The sequence below is a fragment of the Ochlerotatus camptorhynchus genome, unplaced genomic scaffold, assembly GCF_037179485.1.
Source record: "Ochlerotatus camptorhynchus isolate MF236.1 unplaced genomic scaffold, CSIRO-AGI_Acam_v1.1 ptg000577l, whole genome shotgun sequence".
NCBI lineage: Eukaryota > Metazoa > Arthropoda > Insecta > Diptera > Culicidae > Ochlerotatus > Ochlerotatus camptorhynchus.
This window is the reverse complement of record NW_027041058.1, coordinates 833,755-860,126: the sequence shown is the minus strand read 5'-3', so window position 1 is coordinate 860,126 and position 26,372 is coordinate 833,755. Positions and strand designations below refer to the sequence as shown.

General features: G+C 39.2%; 1 protein-coding gene and 1 long non-coding RNA gene across 14 annotated transcripts in view; one reads left to right on the top strand and one right to left on the bottom strand.

Annotated features, from left to right (window-relative positions):
* LOC135713752 (uncharacterized) overlaps positions 1–26,372 on the bottom strand; it is a 511,705-nt gene that overhangs the window by 155,173 nt on the left and 330,160 nt on the right. The window lies entirely within an intron of this gene.
* Positions 1–26,372, top strand: part of Mef2 (myocyte enhancer factor 2) — a 281,652-nt gene that overhangs the window by 162,987 nt on the left and 92,293 nt on the right. Inside the window, exon 1 of one of the 13 annotated variants that reach the window (XM_065236925.1) lies at positions 1,836–3,185. The exons of the other annotated variants lie outside the window; for them this stretch is intronic. The gene's annotated coding sequence lies outside the window, so the exon portion shown is untranslated. Of the gene's footprint in view, positions 1–1,835; positions 3,186–26,372 lie in introns of those variants that run through there. 13 annotated transcript variants of the gene reach the window in all.

The window sequence follows — 26,372 nt, the reverse complement described above, 5'->3', positions numbered from 1 at the left end:
GTGGCCTTAGGAAAAAAAAAGTCAATTTTTTCACCCTAAAAATGCTTACAAAATCGTGGATTAAAAATCCATTTTTGACAAAATCGAAAATGTGGATACGTATTTCTAAGCCGAATTTAATTCTGAACAAGAAAACTTAGGCGATATCCAAATTTGATGATAACTGGTTAGATTTATTTCCCACGCCAGTTTGGAAAACCCCGTTTCGAGATACGCCGGTACATGTTTTAGGAAATCGCTTCGTAAAGCGGTAAGGAATATTCTGGCGGACTTGGAGTCTTTTCTAAATTAAAGTATACATCCCAAGGGACATTTCAAGCCAAAAAAAATGCATTTTTTTTGGAAAATCAAATTGTATTCCCCCCTCTATAAATAGATCACTGGGCGTTCATGGGTGAAGGTGTGGAGTCCACAAATGGCCACCACGTAGGATATACATGCAGTTCGACTACGAATTTTCAATTACACAAATCTTTTAAATCAGTATGTACTCCATTTCACCAGAAAATATGGAGGCGAACCAGCCTCAGGCTAAAAGCCTTCTTAATAAAGATAAATCAATCAATCAATCACCAGAAATTTCTTCTTCATGTATGCTGCAGATCAGCAAACGCGAAGTAACAGTTTTAATGGTGTACGTTTCGTACGAGCTGATATTTGTGCACTTAAAGTATCGAAGTGGTTATGAGAATAAAGATCTCACAGTGAAAAACCTTAATGGAATGCATCATAACCAAACGGTGGTCAGGGCTCATCTTTTAAACCGCCAGGACTTTGTTAACAAAGCATAAGGGTCCCATACTTTGAAACGTAGACCACTCTTTTCTAATTCAGTTCTGAAATTTAGTCTCAATTGTCTGTCTCACATCAACCAGGTGATTCTCAATTAAAATCTATATGGAATATTATTTCCATTCCAATTGACGAAAAAAAAAGTAAACCGGCAACCCTGTACCGGCCGTTCAAAGCTCTTTCCACTCACCTCCACGCCACAAAAACACCTTCCTGCGTCTCGCACACCGTTAGTCAGATGTTTTTTTTTCTCTTCCTTTTCGTCGCATGTGCTTTTCAGCCATTGCTTTGCTACCGCACGGCCGTTCAGATCGGCTCAAAATTGAGTCGACTCAATTTCGGCAAAAGTACCAAACTTCTCGAGGAAAATCCATGAACATTTTACTTAGTCTAGGAGTACACCACATATATGCGGTGGGTGGTACTGTCCACCCATCGTTGTTCATCAGTTTGGACCAATTACAATGATTTTTGAACTAGATATGTACAGAAAATCAGCTTCAGTCCTTGAAGGACAGCCGAGAAATAGCGGTGGGTGCACAGTAGTGGTTACTGTATACGAATAGACTGAGATTTAGACACTATTCGTCATATTCGAGAAGTTTTACCTGGAAAAGTTCGGAGAATTCAACTCATTTTTGACGAAATTGAGTCGGTCTGAATGACCGTGCTTGGATGGAAAAATGCCACCACATTTCCATCTCAACCCCCCACACCGCCCTGACGGTTCCTTTTCCAACCCGATCGCGCTGAATTGTGTTGGTAGTGGTGGTGGTAGGTTGGTTGTACTCAACTCAGCAGGGGAAAATGCCGCCACCATCATCGTCGTCGTTGCTGTCGTCATCAGGAAAAGCACCGTCGACTCTCTTGCTCTCTCCCTCTCTCCCTCTCTCTCATTCTACGATCGCCCAGCAGCCGCCCTCCCGCAACAGCCCACTACTTCTCCTCTAGCACAAGCAGGGCTGTGTTTGTGCGACCGAATCGGGTCGTGTTCGGCTCCTGCTCGTCTCGAGACACGGTCCGTCGTCGTCAGCCCATATGCAGCCCATTCGTCGTTCGCGTCCGATAATGTAAGGTCAGACAGCCGTCGAGTGCGAGCGGATATCGACACACTACACTCACAGTCACACGAGATCCACGATCCATCGGAGAAGGACTGACTGACTGACTGACCGTGGCTGAGGAAAATCCATCCATCAGAGGAAAACCTGTGCTGCTCTCTTCTTGTCGTTCCGTCGCCGAGCCCCAAGTTGGATGAAGATGATGGGTTTTATTTTCGTTCCTCGATATTCCAATAATATCGCGACGCGTGGAGAATAAATAGCGTGAAACTTTAAAAATAAAGTGGAAGTACGATAATAATAACAGAGCCAACAACAAGCGCCAGTGTGATATTAATAGTGCGAATGTTTTGAAACGCAAGAAATACCTGAAAGGAGGAAAACCGTGGGAAGTTTGTGTTTTTCCGAGTTTTCTTTTTTCTGTGAGTGCATTGCCATAATTCGACGAACAACTGACTGTGTTTTGACGCTCGCACGCTGCAGTTGAAGGAGAAAACGTGATTTTCCTCAACGGCCGGATCCATCCATCCATCTACCCATCCAGTCTCTGCGGGGGAAGAAAAAGGAAGTGGTTTTCCTTGAACGGAAATTGCTGAGTAAAAAAAATTAGGAAAAGAAAAGGTGAACCATCGCAGAAGGAAAGACGGTGGAAAACGGCGAAAACCGAGAGTGAGAGTGACGTTTTAGTGCGGCGTGAAAGGAAGAAGTCGAAAAAGGGAAAAGCGTGATAAGTGAAGTGAGTGCGAGTGCGTCCGTGTGTGCGTGATTTGAGCCGGAGGTCGAGGTGGAAAAATCGAATCTCACCGAAATTTGATTTTCATGAATAATATAAAAAGGTGTCGATATTGAATTATCCCGTAAACCTTACCGACAGACCGAGTTTCTCGGTAAAGGAAGCGCTGAGCTCCATTCATACAAGAGCGCGAAGTGACTACCTGGCTGGTCTGGTGGGAGGTTCGAATTGAGTGGGTGGTGGAAAAAATACCCACGCTTTCTGGTTACCCTGACTGGTTTGTTGGTTTGTGCGCGTGATAGTGTGAGTGTGCTACTGGGGAAAGCCTCCTTGTAGGATCTACAACGCCAACAGGAAGCTTCTTCCCGAGGAGGTACTCTAATATCGTGCTTCCGGTAAAGTGCGGGAAAAATAAGGAAGGAAGGCACTTTCTGGCGTGGCGAAGATTCATCCCTAGGGCCTCTCCATCCGGGAAAGACGCCGAGTTGAGAGTGGATTACCCCGCAGCTTAATTGCATAACACAGCTTCGTCGTCGTCGTCGGAGCCGTCAGCTGCCATCCATCCAACAACAACGCGGTGGAGAAGGAGACGTAGCAAGGTAAAAAATCGTTATTTCACCCCCGACTCCTCCGGCGTGTTCCTCGGCACGAAATTCACGGCTGCATAAATAATCAATTGTTTTGTGACCTTCTGGTTTTGCTGTTGCTATCTCGGAAGCAGCCCCCGACCAAAATCGGGACGTATTTGGTTTTCCCGATAGTTGTGGGCTTTTGAAATGCATTTGCTAGCGGTGGGTAGGTCCGGGACTGAACTGAAGACTGTGACAGACTGGAAACTGCAGTCGGCGTTCTGTTTGTTGACCCAATTTCGTTTCGGTTTTGTTGAATATGACTACATGGGAAGATACGGAGGGGTTTTTTTCGGTCCAGCAGAATGGATTGGATGCGGTGACGGACTAATTTGAGTTGTGTTGATTTTTGATGACTGGTTTCGGTACTTGAGACAGTTTTTTTGGGAACTTCAAAATCAGTTCGCGTGGTATATTTTCGTTTTAATGCATATCATACAAAACAGAGCTTGAAAAGGTTAACTAGGGACATCCACTGCTGTGAAGTGGATGTTAATTTTCTACATCTTTATTATACCTGATGTGATAATTGAACCATTTTAGCGTTCATCGTGAGTTTCGGGCTGCGTAAATTTTCCACTGCGCGATGTTTTTTTTTCTTAAACAATTGAAAGCGCCAGGATGATCACACCAGACCATACATGCATTCCATAGATTCAATGCTTCAACTAGTCGTTGGTGCTGGGAAAACCTTGAAATAACCAGGATTTTAAAAATTAGGGAGTAATTAATAAACTTTAACATAACTTAAATTGTAGGTTGTTTATTATACATTATAAATTTGAAGGTTAGGTTATATTTATTAGTGTTCTAGTCTTCCACATTGTGAACTGTTCTTTTGTAATGATTTGCCAAAATAATATCGATTTTTCATATTCAGAAGTTTCAGATCGTTGTTCCAACCACAAATCTAAATCATCATGATCTTAAAACATCGAAATGGCCAGCGAAGCGCCAACATATTTTGGGCCATATGTAAAAACCTGTGGGTCACGGCCCGTGGATTGAGAAATAGTAGTTTTTTTTTCTCAGATTCGTTGGCAGTAGGCAATATTTTAATGATTTATATATCAATTAGCATGGACAATAGACTGATAAAAAATTTGAAATTTTCGCTCCACAGTGCTCAAACGGTTTCAAATCAGGTCCTGATTAGCCTCCCAAAATTTAAACTCATTTGGTAAGAAACTGACTTGGCACAAACTATTCGAACTTTATATGGAAATTACCATGGAAAAACCAAACTTTTTGTTCATTATCTACTATCTATTTTCCATATTGCTTTTTCGAAAAGTTCTATAACTATTCTTATGGGAATTTTTTTAAGCTACAACTTTGCGGAATATCGTTTTTCAGCCAAATGTCAAATTAAATAGTTATTAATTGTTTAATCTTATGGCATGATCAAGCAGTTGTTCTGTTAGCAACATTGTATTCTGCAGTGTGACATAGTAGCCATGATATTTGTGCTCTATTATTCTCACCAGAAACACCAATGTTGCCTGCTGAACAGTTGAATGAGCATAATCATAAGACATCAGTGACTTGAATCGTTAATAACTTTTGTTCATTACATTTGATTGAAAAATGGGTTTCAACAAAGTTGTAGCTGGGAAAATTTTCTACAATCACTGCTATCATTTTTAAAAGCATAGTGATGTGGTGAATTGTTAGATACATATGGACGAAAAAATAAGTTTTCCCATATAAACTTGAAATGGTTTGTGCGAAGTCACTTTCTTAATAAAGTAGTTCAAATTTTGGGAGGCTAAGCAGGACCCAATTTGGAACTGTTTAAGCACTGTGGAGCGAAAATTTCAAATTTTGCATCAGTCTAATGGACAATCATTTACATTCATTTGCCTCTAACTGTTTTTCATCAACAGAATTTCGTAAAACTATGTACGAAGTTTTTGTAGATTTTGATATCTACCACAACGTTTGGGATTAGGGTTACGGGATGTAATGTCAGCCTAGCCCCTCACTTCGGCCTATCAAGCAAATAACTAATTTATTTAGCAATAATACACAATAGAAATGAAAAGCTAATACCACATCCGCTGTGAAATTGTAATCCGTAAGAAAATTGCCTAGTGTTGGGACAAATTTAGTACATTTATTGCTCTATTTTAAAGAAAAATATAAGTGAAATTTTCTTATTTTTCGATTTCTATGCGAAATCTAAACAGCGGTGGCCATCAAAAAACCTGATAATTTCAAGAATTGAAAGGACTTACCTTTTTGTAACATGCTAGCCTAATAAATCAATGTCACAGTTTTCACTACAATTGCTAATTTAGAAGATTGGACGCTAGAGTGATGCAAAATTTGAAATTTTCGCTCCACAATACTTGAACGATTCCAAATTGGATCCTGACTAACCTCTCAAAATTTGAACCCATTTGGTGAGAAACTGAGATGGCACAAACCATTTGAAGTTTGTATGGGAATTACTATGGTAAAACCAAGATTTTTGTTCATGTCTATCTAATAATTCACCATATCGGTCTGCTTCAAAAGCTTTCAAATTTGCTTGTAGGAAATTTTCTCAGCTACAACTTTGCTGAAGACCATTTTTTGATTAATTGCAAGGATCGAAAGTTATCAATGGTTCAATGCGCTGATGTCTTATGAAATGGCAATGGCAAAAAGGCAACATTGGTGTTTCTGGGGCGTTGAATAGGACACAACAATCATGGCTACTATGTCACACTGCAAAATACAGTGCAGCTGCTTGATCATGTCATAAGTTTACCAATCTCTTAAATAATTAATAACTTTTTCCTGTCTCGTTTTACATAGAAACAATCTTCAGCAAAGTTGTAGCTGAGAAAATTTTCAATAAGAATGGGTATCAAACTGTTTTGCAGCTTAATATGGGAAAAAACTAGAAGGCAATGAACAAAAAGTTGAGATTTCTCATAGTAATTTACATGTAAACTTCAAATGGCTTGTGCGAAGTCTGTTTCTAACCAAATGAGATTTAACTTTGGGAGGCTGCTCAGGACCCGATTTGAAACCATTTAAGCACTGTGGAGCGAAAAAGTAAAAGGGTGCAGCGCATCACTCGCGTCAATTCCGAGGCCCCATCACTGCAGGAGATTGAAGCAGCTATTCGAAGCATGAAATCCAACAAGGCTCCAGGGGTCGATCGCATATCAGCAGAGATGCTCAAAGCTGACCCCATGCTATCCGCACAAATGTTGTATCAACTATTCTGTAATATCTGGGACACCGCGACTTTTCCGGCCGAGATGCAGGGCATCTTAGTGAAGGTCCCAAAGAAGGGGGATCTGACTGTGTGCGACAATTGGCGAGGCATCATGTTACTGTGTATTGTTCTCAAAGTTCTGTGCAAAGTTATCCTGAATCGGATACAGGAGAAGATCGACGCGACTCTCCGACGGCAGCAGGCAGGATTCCGTGCCGGAAGATCTTGTGTGGACCATATTGTCACGCTCCGCATCATCCGGAGCAGGTCAATGAATTCCAAGAGTCCCTTTATTTGGTATTCATTGACTACGAAAAAGCTTTCGACCGTCTCAATCACGAGAATCTGTGGGGCGCCCTGAGACGCAAGGGAGTCCCGTATAAAATCGTCAACCTCATCGAAGCGCAGTATGAGGCTTTCACGTGCAGAGTTCTGCATAACGGAGCCTTGTCCGACCCTATCCGGGTAGTCGCTGGTGTGAGACAAGGATGTATACTATCACCGCTACTGTTTCTCATCGTAATCGACGAGATCATGGTAGGTGCAATTGACCGTGTACCGAACCGTGGGCTGCTTTGGCAGCCTATCACCATGGAGCATCTCAACGACTTCGATTTGGCTGATGATGTTGCTCTACTAGCACAACGGCGCTCTGATATGCAGAGTAAGCTCAATGACCTAGCCGAACGCTCCTCTGCGGCGGGTCTCACCATCAACGTCAACAAGACCAAATCGTTGGATATCAACACGGGCAACCCTTCCAAATTTACGGTAGTGGGGCAAGCAGTGGAGAAGGTCGAAAGTTTCCAATATCTTGGCAGCCAAATAGCGACTATTCGACAGCTCAGTTGGTTTCCGAGATTCTATCCGCCAGACTATGAATATAGCGACTATACTTCGGACTATTACTTCTAGAGCAACATGTGATAATGTTCTATGTGCCGAATGTAAACAATGGCTTTAAACGTCGATTGTACATGAATCACAACCCGAGCAAAGGATTATTCCAAATTGATAACAAGTTCTTATACCCGGTTATCGAGATTTGATAACTGAACATGTTGTCAACGTGGTTGAATAAGCAGCCAACATAACAAAAATTATAACAAAAGAATACTCCTTGGATACCACAAAAAATACTGATTTAGTTATCATTGAAAACATCTTGTAACAAAATGCAAATTTTGTCAACACATTTCAAATTATTTTATCGATGGTACGCTGATAACTGAAATATGACTGGCAGTGTTTATTTTTATACCATGCAAATGATATTTAAAGCTTTGAACTAACCATGCATTATTTCATATGCTTTCATGATAACAAATGATAACAGAACTAGTCGAGGTTGATAACTAAATTAGTTATGCGATAACAACTGAAAACAAAATGATATCTGGAATAACAAGATTTGTTTTCAAGATGATATCAGGTTGTTATTTTACTTTGCTCGGGAACACGTCCACGCAAACTAACTACACCATTTGATAGAGAATACCTACTAGAGTGATGCAAAATTTGAAATTTTCGCTCCACAATACGTAAAAGAACGATTCCGAATCGGATCCTGACTAACCTCTCAAAATTTGAACCCATTTGGTGAGAAACTGAGATGGCACAAATTATTTGAAGTTTGTATGGGAATTACTATAGTAAAACCAAGATTTTTGTTCATGTCTATCTAGTAATTCACCATATCGGTCTTCTTAAAAAGCTTTCAACTGTACTTGTAGGAAATTTTCCCAGCTACAACTTTGCTCAAGACCACTTTTTGATTAAATGCTCGAAATCGAAAGTTATCAAAGGTTCAATGCGCTGAATGGTTTTCCTGAGTGAGTCTTAATCCGCGAGAAATCGACGTTTAAAGCCATTGTTTACATTTGAAACATAGGCCCTTTTCACATGTTGCTCTAGACGTGACTTGACAGTTCGGTACACTCAAAAAATTCCACACGTCATCATCATGTGTCTCACATTTAATTTTGCGCTTATTGTGAAACACATTCATTTCATGTGTGAATCTTATGCTATGAACCATGCCTGAACACTATGGATTTGAATTGTGACACACTTTGATTCTATGTGCCTCATATGGTAATATCAATAGCTTTGCACATCATAGTTCAATATTCTACTTTATCGACATCTACTTTACCGACTCTAAAAATTAATCGACCAATATATAAACAAAAATTCCAGAGGCCAGAGCATTCACATATCTTTTTGGGTCTGATTTAGGATTCGATCTGCTGCCGGAGTCTTCGTTCGATCCCACTATGCCACGGTTGTTCTCATTTATGAGGCGGGTTGACAGGATAAAGTCACAACTCTTGTTTTCGATGTTTACCTTTATAAGCAAGCAATTCACATCGCATTGAAATGCAAAACACTTTAAATCCATCTGTTTTGAACAGTAGTGTGATTCAATGTGCAATACACTTGAATAGATAGTGAAATATTTTCAACATTTCAAAATTTGAAACACCAGAAATTAACGTATATAACACATTGAACCAAGGTGAAATACACTTAAAGTAAATGTGATTGTGCATTTAAAAAATCAAGTGTTTAAACACTTCGATCAAACGTGTGGAATTTTTTGAGTGTATAGGTGTGGTCGTGAGATGATATTTGCTTCTATTTTGATTCTAAAAGTATCGTGGTTTATGCTATCTGGATGAACCGGAAAGAAAACACTGTCTCTTTCTTCCTCATCAGTTCTTACGCATGAAGTGTAAGTGACGTCAACACTGTGGTTACATATGAATGATAAGGAGTGAAAAAGAAGCGTGACTTCACATGCCGGACCTTTGTAGATCGAAGGTCATCTTCGATAGGCCGAAGTTGCATCCATGTATAGACCCAATTTGAGTACAGTAGACCGACATTACATCCACGTACCTGGAGAATTTGCATGTTAAAATGGTGAGTTTTACAATTTTCCGTCGTGGCTAATTCATATCTAAATAATAAGGATATCTAAGCTTGCATGTTGACAGTGATACATCTTTTGAAGCTCAATTATTAAATAACATATGGCATACAATGTAATTGAAGGCTGCATATTAGACAAAGGTTAGGGACATGTACCCTATTTCAAATATGTTTCTCTTATGCATGATTAATCAGAGCGAACAGAACCCACCATTGAAATCGGAAGCCACCATCTTGAATTTCAGTATGGCGTCGGACATCGCTTTCTGGCCTCTAAAAATCACCCCGATTCCAAAAATAGTCACATTGATCGGTATTTGACAGTATTTCACACTTTTTCTGAACCAAAGCCTCCATCTTAGATTTTTACATGGCGTCAAACATCGGTTTTCGACCTCTATACGTTACTGCGATTTCGAAAATATCTATATTGAAGGGTATTTTACAGTATTTCCCACTATTTCCGGTTCAAGGGAAGCCACCATCTTGGATTTAAAAATGGTGTCGCATATTCATATTTTCAATCTTAACTGCGCGAACTTGGATCCATCTTTAAAAAATACCCATATGGATATTTGACAGTATTTCACACTTTTTCTTAAACTGGAGTACCTATATCATCTTGGATTTCAAAATGGCGTCGCATATTTATTTGCAACCTCTAGACGTTACCCGATTAAAAAAAATACCTATATTGATGGGTATTTGACAGTATTTCCACTTTTTCTGAAATCGGAAGCCACCCTTGGATTTCAAAATGGCGTCGAATATCGACTTTCATTCTCTAGACGTCATCCCCATTTCAAAAATACCTATATTGATGGATATTTTACAGTATTTCCCACTTGTCTTAAACCGGAAGCCGCCATCTTGGATTAAAAATGGTGTCGGTGATCGATTTCCATCCTCTAGATATCATTCCGTTTCCAAAAATACCCATATCGACCCATTTTTTTTTAATAAACTGGAAGCCGCAATCTTGGATTTAAAAATGGCGTCGCACATGAATTTTCGATCTTTAGACTCACCTCGTTTCCAAAAATATTCGTATTGATGGATCGGCGTCATATTTCCCACTTTTTCTGAAACCGGAAGCCCCCATATTGGATTTCAAAATGTCGTCGGATATCGATTTCCGGTCTCTAGACGTTTTTTTTTTTTCCGTGTTGGGTGTATTCATCACTGCGACCATTACTTTGATCTATTGTAATATTCCCCGTTTTTATATTGCTTTGTCAGTTATGTCGTATCACTATTTTGTGAAGCGACCGACATAGACTGACCAAAACCATTTTCCCAGCCATTTAGAATGAAATGTACTACTTTACTGGGACCTGCATTCCAAATATCAAAGGGTTCTGCCAGCCCCTTATCCAGAAAAATACGCCTTTTATTGAAGATTGCTGCACAAGAGCATAGCAGGTGTTCAGAGTTTTCCAGAATTTTCCTATTAGCTTCAAATGATATTTACATGGACAATGTCCTGTTATCAAACCAGTATAGACACTGAGATCTTTCTTTGATAATTCAAGAATTTTGCTAGTCATTGAAATGTTCGGAATTATGAACCGTTTCGACTGCCTAGCAATGGAAGTGTTGTTCCAATTGGTCTCCACTTTCATTTTTTTTTCCATTTCTTGATCTCCATTTTAAGAGAACAAGTAGAAACTCCACATAATGGTTCTGGTCCTATGAATTGCTGAGATGATCCTAGCCTGGCTAACGTATCGGCTTTTTCATTCCCTTCAATTCCACAGTGGCCAGGAACCCAATATAAGTTTACTTGGTTTTGACAGGCCAATTTCTGAAGTGACATTGCACATTCCCATACGAGTTTGGAATTGCATGTTGCTGATTTTAAAGCATTTAATGCTGCTTGATTATCAGACATAATGCAGATATTCGAATGTTTATAATTCCTGCGCAATCATATTACAGAGCATTCAAGAATTGCTTGAATTTCTGCTTGGAACACGGTTGGCCAGTAACCCATGGATATTGAGATATCAATCCCTGGACCAGTTACCCCTGCTCCCACACGGTTGTTTAATCTTGTATAAAAAACAGTTGAACCTGGACGGATGTTTGGTCCCCCGCTTTCACAAACATTACGATCAAATTCTGCTGCATTGTATAAACGATCGAAATTATATTTTTACTCCATCCAGTCTTCATTTTTTAATACAAGAGAATCAATATCAAACATTTTTTAAATGCTAAGGTGTCCTGTAAGATCACCTTCAAGGAAGTACTTTGTTCGTTGAATCCTTAAAGCGCTCCTTTCAGCTTCTAATTGGATAAATTGATGCAACGGAATCAGATAAAGTAGAGCATCTAGTGAAATACTCGGTGTGCTGTTCATTGCACCAGTTATTGAGAGGGTAGCTAGTCTTTGCAGTCTCCCCAGCTTCTTCTGAGCCGATTTTTCATTAGTTTTCGGCCACCAAACTAATGATGCGTAGGATATTCTGGGTCTTACAATCGTCAAATAAATCCAGTGGATCATTTTTGGTTTTAGGCCCCATTTCCTACTACAAGTTTTTTTACTTATCCAAAGAGCATTTGTTGCTTTACTCATGACTTGCTCTAGATGCGAATTCCAATTTAGTTTGCTGTCAAGAGTAACTCCCAGATACTTGACTGTTCGTGAAAGTTCTAAAGAGGTTTCTTTCAATTTTAAGTTATTTATAGAAAATTTCCTTTTCCGTGTGCACGGTGCAATAGTGGTCTTAGAAGGGTTTATATTCAACCCTTCTTTAGCGCACCACGACGAAACATAATTTAAAGCAGTTTGCATTCTATTTGAAATGATATTATCAAATTTTCCTCGTACTATTATGACTATGTCATCAGCAAAGCCAATTATTTCTAAAAAGTTTTTGAGAAGTTCGTCAACAATTAAAGACCATAAAAGAGGTGAAAGTACACCTCCTTGAGGACACCCTTTTACAGCTCTAACTGTTATGGATGAGCTTCCAAGATTTGCTGAGATTTCTCTAGACGTTACCCCTATTAAAATAAATCCCATGTTGATGGGTATTTGACAGTATTTCTCATTTTTCTGAAATCGGAAGCCGCCATTTTTGATTTACAATAGCGTCGGACATCGATAGACGTCATTCTGGTTCCAAAATACCTATATTCAGTACAGTATTTCCCACTTTTTCTAAAATCGGAAGCCGCCATAATGGATTTCTTAATGGCATCGGATATTGATTTTCAGCCTCTAGACGTCATCCCGATTTTTAACTGGAAGTCATCATATTTGATTTTCGATCTTTAGACGTCACTCCGATTCCAAAAATACCAATATTGATGGGTATTTTCCACTTTTCTAATGTCGTAAACCGCCATCTTAGATTTTAAAATGGCGTCAGTCATCGATTTCCGGCCTCTAGACGTCACCCCAATTAAAAAAAAGCAATTGATGGGTAAACAAACAACCCGACAATGATAAATTTGACATCCACGTGCACAGATCTATGCGCATGCGCTTAAATGAACTGAGTGAACAATCAGCAAAAGTCAGAAAAACTGCGCGAAGTTGGATCGAACAGCTTCGCTTCAATGCGAACGTAAGTTCATTTATCAATGAAAGACGAAATGAACACGAGCAGTGCGCAAAACAGTCAGGTTCAATCAGCCATTTTCATATGAATAGGATCAGCCATCCGCCTCATCATTCACTGCCTCGTGACAGTCTGAATGATTGGGAAGTAAACGAGTCACTGATAGCAGAGCACTCAGTCAGTATCTCAGTCAGCACGTTTATTCTTCCGTGATGGTTCCCAATCCTTGTTTTGAATGACTGAGCGCACATTTTCTTTGGAATAATGCCAATTGAGGCATTGTGCAAGCTGTGTGAATGAAGGCCAGCGGTGAGAGCCCGAGACGGTTTTATGACAGGTGGGCAGGAACTCACGGTCTCCCAGTGTTGGTGAGTTCTTTGCCGTTAATGTTCACGAAAAGTTCACTATTGTGCTATACAGAAATTCAAAACAAAATTTTTTATCTGCGGATTTGGACTGTTTTGGACCTATTTCATACCACCAAAAGGTGTATGCTGGTCACAAATGCCGTGCCAAACTGATTTCCTACGCAATAAATCTAGCTTTGATGTGAATTTCGCTAATAAACACGAGGAGCATTTCTTATAGCAAAACTTGCTATAACAAAATGGGCGATTCATTTTAGTAAACAAACTAACACTTCTTCCGACTGTGGCACCTATGTATTAGGCGCCTAGGTGTGAGCCGTCTGTTCGTGAGTGACTGAATGTTTTTGTTGGCTCTTTAATTGCCTCGTCCTTTTGTTTGGTACATAGGGTTTTTGATCTTATTTCCGTCCTCCTAAGCACAACCCACGCTTTACTTCTCTTTATTGAACGGATTTTAACAATAAATGAAATATTTCTACCAAAGATGACTTCTAAATTTATTCCCCTTTCCATAAGTACCGCTGAATTTGATAAAGAACTGAGGGGGGCGACACATCTAAATCTCAATTCTAGATGCTCAAAAAATCTCACACTAGCGAATCAATCTTTGAAAAATCATCTTTCATTTCTCGCATCTACTTGCATCGCGCTTCATCTTTTTGCAGGAAATCTTCAAAATCGACATAAATCTTCCTTCTATCTACTCAGCGTGCGTGCAGCTAGCCATAGCAAAACACAATCTTTCCTGCATCGTAGATAGAGTCGTCCCCCTCGACACATTGTTGAGATATTTTTTTAAATCTAAGACTGCTTCTTGATTCCAAATTCGTCCTACGAGTTTCAATTACGTCCAAACGCATTGAAACGCCATTGGATTTTCTTCGTCTTACGGATGAAGGTAGAAAAAGCGAGTTCGCTAGGAGCGCTTCTTTTGTTTTGAGAACAATGAGTGTAAATATTCACACAATACGCTCTAATAGGCTTTGTGTTGTAGCTAGTGAACTAACGCATCGGTACAAACGTATTACTGATTTGTGCACGGTGAAATCATTTATTATACTGACGTTTTCTGTTCGATAGAACGGAAATGGACGATTACGACGAAGTAGTGCTCTACCCTACGTTCTGGATAGAGCAATGAATTGGATAGAGCAGTGCTGCCACACTCAGGCTTAAGCAATCAATAATTTTACGCTCTGAACACGAGTCAAGCCAAAACATAAAAACTGATCAAAAGTGGTTCTGTTGATGGTTAAGGGGATCTGCCCGAAGAGAAGACAGAATGACTTGCAATTGAAAGTGATGGTTGACAGCTTCGTCGTCGCTCGACGATTTGAAAGTGACTTTGTTGGGCCGGATCGTGTTTATGAATCATTTTCTATCCTGATTGGGCTAGGGAAAATAGCTCGACAATGGTTTCCGTTGTTGCCAACTAGCTTAAATTGTAACTTAAATACGGTTTTCAAATGGTTCTCAATGCGTTCGTCATACAACCTTTTTGCAGTAAATCAATCTTACTTCGAGAATACACCCTTACGATCCTTCTCCATGGTGAGCCAACTAGTCTTAATAAGGTTTTGGTGGATGCATCAATGGCAAAGCAGCCTTGACCAGGGTTTTATGAATGTTGTTTTATAGTAGCTTTGGTGTACTTCATAAAACTAAAAATGTTACTTCGGGACAACCAATTTAGTATAATCATCCGTAGTAGCACGCTTGTCACAAATCAATTGTAGAAACTTATATACGACTTATTTCAGTCATAAACAAATTCCTGTAACTTATTGTGATGAAAGTGTGCTACTCGGGATGGCACTAGTGCTCCAGTTTTTGACCCTTTAGATTAGTTCAAATTTGAAATAAATTATCATGGTTTTATTTGCGTGGATATGTGGCAAAATCTATATTCTAACCTTGCATTGAATGAAATTTGGTGAAGAAAGAATAAAATTTAAATTTAAGATAGGTTCAATTGGGGAACCACTAGAGTCAAACACTGGCACACTTACCCTACCATGAACAAAAAAATTGCGTTTTTCTCGGCTTGCTGTTTTTCCACATGGGATTGTTATGCGTTTATGGGCAGTGAAGTTATCTGAAATTCTAGGAACTTCTTTGATGATCTTAAAGCTTCCAGTAAGTTCCCCATATTTTCAGGATGTTAACTTTTTTTTATGATCCCACAGTTCGTTTATGAAGCTTCACTGAAATTTCATGCTTCAGAACTTCTGTAACGTTCCTACAAATGTCTCTAATTGTTTTTCCTTAATTCTGGCAGTTTGAAAATTTTAAATATCTTGTACATGGAATAAGAAAAAATCAAGACATGTTAAGCTTCAACATTCAACGGAATTGATTGTAAAGTTGTTTCTTTAAAAATTGACTGCCATGTCTTAAAAAAGTTTGTGTTAATTGCTATTGTTGTTGTTTTACAAAAAAAATCCTGATGAATTATTAAAAAAAACATGATTAACGCATTTCAAAAATAGCGTTGAAGTTCATGCTCAACAGCTCAACTACAATAACTATTGAATTACAGTTGTAAAAGTGATAATGGAGTGCGTTCGTCCTCTCTGCACATGTTACATCAGCACATTCCGCATCTGCAGTAACATTTGTTTGTATCTCAACTCGACGCAAAAGGTCAAAAAAGCAGTGAGCAGAGAAAGTGCCGTGGAAATTCGTTCCTGCCAGAGTAACATACTATCGACGACATTTTTCCACATGCAGCTTGCAAAAAAATAAGAAATGCCTGCCTTGCAATGCGTTGAAAAATTCATGCCCATCTTCTCGGGAAAACGGAACGCAAGACGTCTTTGCCGGTCACAAAAGTGCACAGAATTCGCATCATCGTCGTCGTCGTCGTCGTCATCGGTTTTCGGGATGGGTAAAATCTTGCAAGGAGAAAAACGGGAAAACGTAAGAACGGAAAAGAAATTAAGAGTGACATTAGAGTGAACCCCTTGCACGGTCGTCGTTGGGTTGAGTTTTCACCGTTCGTTTCCATCCCGGGTTTCAATTTCCATTTCGAGCATCATCAGCGGTTTTCTCCGCCGATGATACTGTCGAAATGGTCCATCAATAATGGAAACAGACCCGGAGAAAGGACGGAAATTGATGCCTATGTGAGGAATGAGCGATTCCTGTGGTTTTATTTTGGCCCCGGCTGGAAACGAGCAATCGAGACATTCCAACTGTGACTGTGAAAGGCAGGGAGAGATGTAACATAAAACGCACAATTTCGATCGCAGTCATTAGCGAGGACAGCGGCAATCGAATGTGAAACTGTAAACTCGGCATTCTGATGGCAGTAAAAGTGTCATTATCCACCACGAGCCATTATTCACCGGGCTGCCATTAGTGTAGTGACTGGGTGTGTAATCGTAGGATAATGTATGAGAAGCAGCAACAGCCCGCGAAAAACTTTGGCTCCTTGGAGTCAACCTTAAGCGGCTATAAGACACGATTCCTTTTGTTCGTATGACAGCAACAGCTGAATATGTCGCAGTTGGGATTTTGGGAGGAAAGAAAGAGAACTCACGAGGATGCTGAGCGTGGTTTTCCGTTGCCGCTGTTGTTGTTGAGCAGTCTCCACTCTACACATAAGAAACTTTTCCACCTTATGTGTTTTTCCTCAACCCATGCCATGTAATCTTGTTTACGTATGTGTATCATTTTCTGCGGTACCATCCATTGCAGCTAAGCTTGTTAATAATCGAAAACTGTTTCCTGCATTTGCGGAATTGAGTACCGAGTGGCATCCAGTTTTGATTGCTATGGAGACGCGTGGTAGTTCACAAGCCCATAGATTTTTCCAACACTCAGACCCATTTGTCTCAAGCTTGTATGCGGTCAATGAGAGCCACTCAAAATTGAGTCGGATTTAACTTAAAATCGCAAAAACTGGGCTACTCGATTTTCCAGGAGAAACTTCTTGAATATGAAGAACATCGTGGAACTTTTCCCGGAAAAGTGAGGAAAATTTAACTTTCTGTAATTTTGAGTTGAATTCGACTCAGCTACTGAGCTATTCTCACCGGCCGTGTAGTCGAAAGAAAAGCAAGAAAACCGTATATGTGTATTTGGTTTCTGAGTGGAAAACAGCAGAGGCAATTCATTTTCATTTGTTCGAAAACATCATCATCATCATCATCAACCGTGGTCGACGGCGGTGATCATGATCGGAGAAAATTCCGAACCCCGTCATCGTCGTCGTCGTCGTCTTGTTTTTCATGGTACTGTAAGCTTGTTTTTCTCAAAAACTCACCGATCTTGCCACAGCGATGACGGTGATGATGATGATGATGATGATTCTTGTTATGTGCTGTTGAATACCATAAGAACTCGGTAGATATGTACTATATAGGACGAACGTACGTAAAGCGTAGTAGTGGCGTCGCGGGGCTGCACATGTAATAGTGTAATCTGGTTGCGACGGTCTTACCTAATAAGATTTTGTTGCCAAATGCTTGTGCTTCTGGCGATGGCAGCATGGCTCGCAAGCAACGCTAATGAGCGAAGTTCAATTTTCTAGCGGCGAGGATGATTCCGATATCTCACGGGAGAAAAGTTTTTAAGCAAGTGGCGATGGCAAACAAATGATTGGATTGTTTTCGTACACTTGGCTACAATGTTGCTCGTTTTATGGCGGAAAGTAGTGTAGCTGGATTGTTCATATCTATTCAGATGTGTTAAATAGTTTGAAGCTGTTTTCGTTTTTGAGTTGTCTAATTAATAATAAACAATCTCTAAAAGAATATTACCTTGCCATCTATAATCATTTGAATTTTAATGGCTGGGCTTATTCTGTTATGTCTGATCAGTACTGTCATGGTAAATTAAGAGCTGGTTACTCACTTCTTAGATGCGCGTGTCCCACCCACCTCATAGTCATGCGCCCTCATTCAGGAGCGTCCTTAATCCTTAAAGGAATTTGAACATCTGCATGTACATACAATTCAGTTCCTTCAAACTAACACTGAGACATGAATAAAACTTGTCTGCATTCAGCTTGCCATAAAATTATCAGAGACGTAGTTCTTGGAACTATGCCGAAGCTCACGTAACTGCCCCAAAAATCTGTAAACATTTGTGAAATTCATGCTCTGGCCTTCCTTGAAGTTCACTGGAAGTCCTTAGAACTTCTTAAAAGCTACACAATTTTCCTGAAGCTAATGGTACTGCCTTGAAGTTCTTCCGAAGTTTTCGAAAAAAACGACAAGGAACAGCCCTATGGGATTGTACGCAATGGTGACGTAGGACTACGTGGTCTTATACAATAAATCTTATTGGTTAACTGCAGCATGAGCTTGTGTTTTGTGTAGGCATAGGAATTTGAGCGAGGTTTTTTTTTTTTCTGTTTATACTCTTTAGCATGACACGCTTGACATAGATGGCCTACAGCGACTCACGAAGAGCTACTGATTTCGATCAATAGCGCTGCGGCTTCTTCCTCCTTATATGGATGCTCACGTGGGCTGCAGCTCGCTGCTTACAGACAGCCTTTCGTTGTGTATTGGAGAAACTCCGATGCTCACGGTACATTCCATAACATCTTTAAACATCCCTGAACTTATTTGGAGTTCCCTCAATTTCTCTAACGATCATGTATCATCTTTGAAGTTCCTGCAATTTGTCTGGAATTCTAGGAATATCCTGAAGTCTTCTAAATTTCCATGTTGTTCTAAAAACTTCTTTAAATTTCTTTTAATTTCCCTAAAATTAATAGAACTGTGCTAAGGTTTTCTGATCTTCCAGTTTTTGAAATTCTCGTTTTTCTGAGTTCTCTGAACTTCTATAAAGTTTCCAACCAAATTCTGAAGTTTTTTTTAAACATCTCTGAAATTCTCTGGACTTCTTAAAAATCTGGAAACTTTTTAAAATTGCCCGTTATTTTTCGGGCATTGCAATGATGCAATGCAAATTAATGATCTTCCTTGACGTTCCCTCAATTTCCCAAACAACCCTGAAGCTTACGGAACTTCTTTTAAAATATTTTTGCATGTTCCTGATGTTCTCAGAATTTGTCGGAAGTTTTCTGATCTTTTCTAACGTTCTTTAGAATTTCCTTTATTTTTATAACTTCTTTGAGTTCCCGCAATTTACCTGAATTGGAAACGAAATAATGAATGTCGTTCTAAGATTTTCACTTAAGTTCACAAAATTTTCCTGAAGCTCATGAAAACGCCCTAAAATCAAGAAAACAAATTCATCATAACTTTGAAAATTTCTCAATGGCTTAATGTGCTTTCCCTTATAAGGACTACCAGAACTACCAGATCTCAGAACTTCCCTTAAGTGCTCTAGTATTTCCTGAATATCAATATATTTAAAAATTCCTCGTAATTTTCATTTATTTATTATTCTTTTCATCGGAATTTTGAGGTCTTAATAAATGAAGATTGATGGGGGAAAAGCCTATTTGGCAAATATTTGCGCATCCCCTATCTTTTCGAAACAAAAGGAACGAAAGCAAAAGGACACAAAACAGAACAGTTATGAAACAGTTATGAAAAAAATAATAATAAAATGGTCTATTGGCGTGCACAGGGTGGGGCAAGGTGGGGCAATTGCCCACCCTTTTAAAAATAAGATTTTTATTTCCACATTTACAAAACTATGATATAAAATAACTTGATTTGAAGGTAAATGAAAACCTTTTATTGCGTCAATTCCTTTGAGATGGTGCCTGAAAATTGCACCACAAAGGTGCATGAAGGGACAAACTTCAATGAAAGGCAAAAAATTGCACCGGTGCATACAACTAAATTCTGGTGTAATTTTTTTTTTCAAGGTGGTTTATGGAGTGTTAAAACAAGAGGGCAAATTAAAGGTTGAAAAAATTTAACTTCGTGGTGGTAAATCAAAGAAAAAGCTTTTTATTGAATATTTCTGGTGTAAAAATATCATCAAGGTGGTGCATGGAGGGACTAATCAAAATGAATGACTAATCATAATGAATTAGTTTAATCACGCTAAAAATCTGGCACATTTAACTGAAAATTTCTGGTGGAAAGTTCGCAACATGTGAATGTAGAAGCAAGGTTTATTCATTTTTCTGGTGCATAATTTGCATCGTTCTGATGAATGTCAGCTTCATTGAAAATTTATGGTGGAAAATTTGCACCATTATGGTGCATGAAATGGTAAAGCCTGAAAATTGACCCAGGTGCATGGTGTAACAAACTTCACTGACAATTTTTGATGCACCGTTCTGATGAATGGAGGAGCATGATTTATTGAAAAATTGTGGTGCAAAATTTGCGTCGCTCTGATAAATGAAATGAACAGAAAATTTCTGATGGAAAACTTGCACTGGTTTGGTAAATGAAGGCACAAGCTTTATTTAAAATTAAGCTATATTGGAAATATTTGGTGGAAAATCTGCACCACAACAATGAACGGATGGGTAAGCTTTTCGGAATAATTTTGGTCTTTAATTGGCATCCTTCTGCTGAATAGAGAAACATACTTTAATAATAATTTCTGGTGTAAAATTTGCACCATTCTGATAATGGAAGGGAAGCTGCTTTACTGAAAATTTATGATAAAAAATCTGAAAATAGGGGCAAGCTTAATTTGGTGGAAAACCTGCAACATTCTGATGATAGGAGAAGCAAGCTATTTTGAAAATTACTGGTGGAAAATGAAAAAAAAAGGAAATCTGCACCAATCAGAAGATTGGAGAAGCAATTTTTATTAAAAATTAACGGTGGAAAATTTGCATCGTTTTGGTCAAATGAAATTTTCTGGTGTAAAGTTTTCTGGGGACAAGTTTGTATTGAACATTTCTGGTGTAAGATTTGCAACAATCTGCTGCATGGAGGGTCAAGCTGAATTGAAAATTCCTGATGTAAAAATTGCACAGTTCTGGTGAATGGAGGGGCAAGCTTTATTGAACATTTCTGGTAGAAAAACTACAACGTTTTGATGGATGGACGGACAACTTAAACTTGACTTCCGAGAAGAACCTCAAAGGTATTGAATTCTGAGGATTGTTCCAAAAGAAAAGATTTCTGGGGATGAATCCATGAAAGTTCTGCGAATGATTTCAAATGAATCTTGTAGATAGTTCCAAGATAATTTCGAAAAGCACACCGAGAGCAGCGTTGGAAAAGATCGCGATATTTCACGAAGTTCACCAACGAAAAAGTTCGCGAGTCATAGTGAGTTTTGGTGAGCTTTTCCAACACTGCCGAGAGAATCAAATTTTGAATGAAATTACAAAGGTATGTTGGGGAAAATTTCAAGGAAATTCCGAGGATAATTTCAAGCTCATTTTGGGAAGAATTTCTGGAGAATACAGAGGCAATTCTTCTGAAACTTTAGGGGAATTTCTGTTTCAAGGTGTACTGAGAAAAAAAGGTCTAAAATATTCCGAGAAGAACCTCAAGGATATTGAATTATTAGGACAGTTCTAAAATATTTCGGGGTAGAGCTCAAAGAAAATTCTGCGGATAATTTGTAGTGCATCCTGTAGATAGTTCCAAGATAATTTCTAAAGAATACCGGGAAAATCAAATTTGGAGTGAAATTCCAAAGGGATTTTATGCAAAATTAAAAGCGAATTCCGAGTATAATCTCAAGCTCATTCCTGGAAAAATTTCTGAAACTCTAAACGAATTTCAGTTTTAAGGTGTTCTGAGAAAAAACATGAAGAGTTCTAAATATAATTTCAGTGGACTTCTGAGAAGAATTTCAAAAGAGCTCTTAGGACAGTTCTAAAAAAAAATCCAAGAAGAAACTTAAGGATATTGAATTCTGAGGACAGTTCCAAAGGAATTCTGGGGAGTATTCCAAGAAAATTCTGCGAATAATTTTTAGTGAATCCAGCAGATAGTTCCAATATAATTCCAAAAAGAATACCGAGAAAAATTAGGTTTTGAGTGAAATTCCAAAGGGATTTTGAGGAAAATTTCAAGAGAGTACCGATAATTTCTAGATCATTCCATTTCCATAATTTCTGGGCAATACTGAGGAAATTCTTCTGAAACTCTGAGGGAATTTCAGTTCCAAGGTGTTCTGAGTAAAAGTCAAGAAGAGTTCTAAAAATAATTCCAGTGGACTTCTGAGAAGAATTTCAAAAGAGCTCATTGAGTTCTAAAAATTTCGAAAAGAACCTCAAGGTATTCTGAGGATGGACTTTTTCCCAACTGTACAAAGGCTGAAGATGCTTTTGGATTCCCTAATTGAAAAGTAGATATAAGTCTGCTATTTATTAATTTTATCTAGATGAATGCGTCATTGGGACGGTACTAGTGGACATTTTTGGTCGCTATTGAAAATTTAGTCGATTGCTGAATTTATCTATGGGCTCAAATTAGGGGCATTTAGACCGACATTACATCCATTTCCCGTATATTGATATCGGCCGACGGAAACATTCGTGGGTGTGAGACGGGTGTTTAAAACAGACGCGACGACCATCTTCAATACCATTGCTGAGGTCCTGACAGCGATGCAGATTTCTTGAGAGCAGGTGATGGCAGTATGTTTTGACGGTGCACTGCTGGAGTACAAGCCAAGTGCAAGGACAAAAACAACCATATACTTTTATGAAGAGCTTTGAGTGTGTTGGTTTATTTCCTTTTAATTCCGTTATAATTGCTTATCTTTTGACAGATACGCGTATTTCATCTACTTCTTGAAGACTTCATCAGTGCCAAGTACTCAACACCACTGATCAAGATTGGATTGATCAAGAGCAATATACTGTTTGTTCACTGCTATGCGCACTGTTTGAACCTTGTACTTGTAGAAGCAGTGTGCATGCGAAAGGAGAATGCGATTCTTATTGGTCATTCATGTCGGTTTGTCAGTGCTATCACCACCATCTGACGTGACTTCAGCTGAATCCAACCACCAAGGCAACAACATTGCAGCAAATGTATCATTTCGGTTGAAGCCCTAATCTCGCAACCATTTGACGAACCGATCATCATCGACATCGTCGATGGGATTAAATTGCAAATTTCCATTGGCTGTCTGAAAGCAGTTTGCGTTAAAGAGGATGAACCACCACCGGAGCAAAAAATAAATAAAATTAACTAAATTGAACAGTAGGGAAATAGTGGAAGGTGGACAGCACCATCCACCACATACTTTGGAGTACTCCCCATGCCCAGATTAAATGCACCATATAAAAAAATTGCCCCTCCTTAACAAGATTCCTTTGCACGAAACATGAATCTAGTCCTATGGCATGGAGCTGTCCTTGGATCAGTCGAGGCCGTCATCGTAGAGTTGATCGGGAGCAAAAAAAAGGAAACAGGTAGCAAAATTCATCTGATGTACATTAAATGGACAGCTACTCTCCGTCTTGCAACAATTTGCTGATTGAAAACAGTTGCATGTGTCGAAACGTATCGTCGCCTATCCAGCAGACTACATTGAATCCGGTGACGAAAGGTTTCCGCTGTGCAGTTGAAGTCGAAAAAAGCATAGAATTCATTGAAACGTGCAGACATGAACCATATTGGTTCATGTAATCCGTAATTAGCTGCTTGTGGTCCGAGATGCAGGAAACTCCTTCAAAGTTCAACCAAAATCCCGGGAGAGCCGATTTCGCTTATCAGCACTTTTGCTGCAAAAGCTAGCTGGTTATTCTTCCGGCTACGTTCAAGAGTTTTAATACCCAGGAGTTGGCAACGATCTTCGTAGGGTGGAAGGTTCGTTGGTTCATTCCAAGGAAGGTGGCGAAGAGCGTAACGAACGAATTTCCTCTGAACAGACTCGATCCTCGCAATCCAAACTGTTTCATACGGACACCATACTACGACACCAAATTCCAAGATCGATCGCACTGGAGAACAGTATAGAGCTGTCAGGCAGGTAGGATCCCGAAACTCATCAGAGATCTCAAAGATGAATCCGAGTTGTCAAAGCTCAATCAAGTGTAATTCCTAGATCACGAACGTTGTCCACACGCTGCAGAGGTTGGTTATCGATCGTGTAATTGAATGCAATAGGGTTTTAGCTTGCTATGGAAAGTGATGATATTGCATTTTTGAATACTCAACTTGGCAAAATTCCTAGAGCACCACTCTCCGAAACTATCGATCAGGTACTACAACCGCAAGCAATCAGTGAAGCATCGCACAACCACGTACATCTTGACATCGTCTGAAAAGAAATGACCGTCAGCCAGCTGGAAGTATCAAACCGATTTCGTTAATTAATACCGAGAAAAAAAAAATGCTGCCTTGAGGAACCCCTGAGTTGTTTGAAAAATATTTTCACGATTCAAACAAACGAGTGAGTGCTTGAGAGACACCGAGCTTCTCGAATTTGACAAGTAGTAGTGGCATCATCAACCCGGTCGAAACCAGGATTGGGATCCGTGTATACGACGTCCACCTGTGCTCCTACCTCCATAGGCATAGGGAAATGAAAGGAGAGAGATTTGTTGAGACCGGACGTTTGGAGTGGAAACCATGTTGGTCAGGGGTTAATAATTAATTTAATTGCCCTGAAGTTCCTTGATATTTCATGAAGTTCCCGTAATTTTCCATAAGTTTAGAAAACTTCTTAACACTCCGAACACGATGCCTCCGGCAAAATGTGTAGCGGCAAACTTTCAATGCTTGAAAAATCATAGCTCAGCTATTTATTGACGAATTTCTAGTATATTGGTGCCATTTTTTAGGTATCGATAGATTTAAAATCTATCGATAAATTGCTGAGCAATTCCTTTTCAAACATTGCCAATTTGCCGGTTCACATTTTACCGGAGGCATCGTTTTCGCAGTGTTAAATGCTTACGAGACCTTGCCCACACATTCTAATTTTTTCAGGACTCTCTGAACATCCATGCAGCTTCCTAAATTCTCGGAAAAGGTCGTAATTCCTTGGAACTTCATGAAACTTCCTGCAATTTTCCATAATTTAAACTGCAGTGAAGATCTTTGATCGTGCTTAAAGTTCTTGGTACTTTCCTGAATATAATGAAGCTTTCTTAGAATTTTCAGAAGTTCACTGATTTTCGCTGAGCTTCCTGCTATTTTTGAAGTTCTTGAAACTACTATGGACATCACAAAATTCCCTTGAAATCAGCTCACAATTTCCTAATGTTGATGTTTATATCAAAAATATTTGATGAAACTCTCGAAACTTAATGAATTCCGTGAGCTTCCCGAAACTTCTTTAACGTTTGTGTAATTCCTTTGAAAATTATTGAACTGACCTTATAGGTTCTTTGAATTATCTTAATGATCTCGGAGCATCCCTAAAGTTGTCCGAATCCTCCTGAAGTTATTGGTACTGTCCTGAAATAAATGGAACTGCCTTAAAATACTTCAAACTTTCCTGATGTTCTCTTGGCGTATTTGAAGTTCCCGAATTTTCAATGAAGTTCTTTGCAGACTTCTGGAATACTTTGAACTTAAGTCACAAATGACCCAATAGCGTTAAAGTGACTATAATTAAAAAAAAACTTTAAACTTCTCGGAACTTTTTTCTGTGTCTGCGAACATTTGATTGATGTAGATTTCTAGGAATCTCCTAGAATTTGTCCCGTCAAACCGAAGTGGACAACATTTATCTTCAGAGATTGCATTTCAAAGAAATAGAACTCATCACTATTGAATAAACCTCGTGGACAGCAACATCTGTCGGTGTCGAAACGGTTACGATGACATCGATCACGCAGTTTGGCAATGTACTTTTGGACTTTTGAATACCCTCGAGGCCCCAGGAAGACAACCATATGTCCCGCGATCTCTGCCATATGCACTCGATTTATGTGTTTCTGCAAATGTCTAGTAGAAGAATTTAATTCCTTGCTATTTTGTCTCTCTTTATTAGTTTTTGTTTGTCTCCCCGTCTCGACGAGTCTCAACGTCGCCCACCTGGTCACCATAGCCGGTCGAACTCCAGACGGATCTTGAACCTCACTACCATTCATACTGGCGACAACGCTCTGATGAGACAACGAAACCCCACCACAAGCTCCTCTCCTAATCCTATCCTGCGACAATTTACACCTCTAACCTCGGTTAAGCCGCGAGTATTCGGCTCACTCCTACTAGACATAGAAATAAGTGAATTTTGTTACAAACAATTAATTATCGACTCCGTA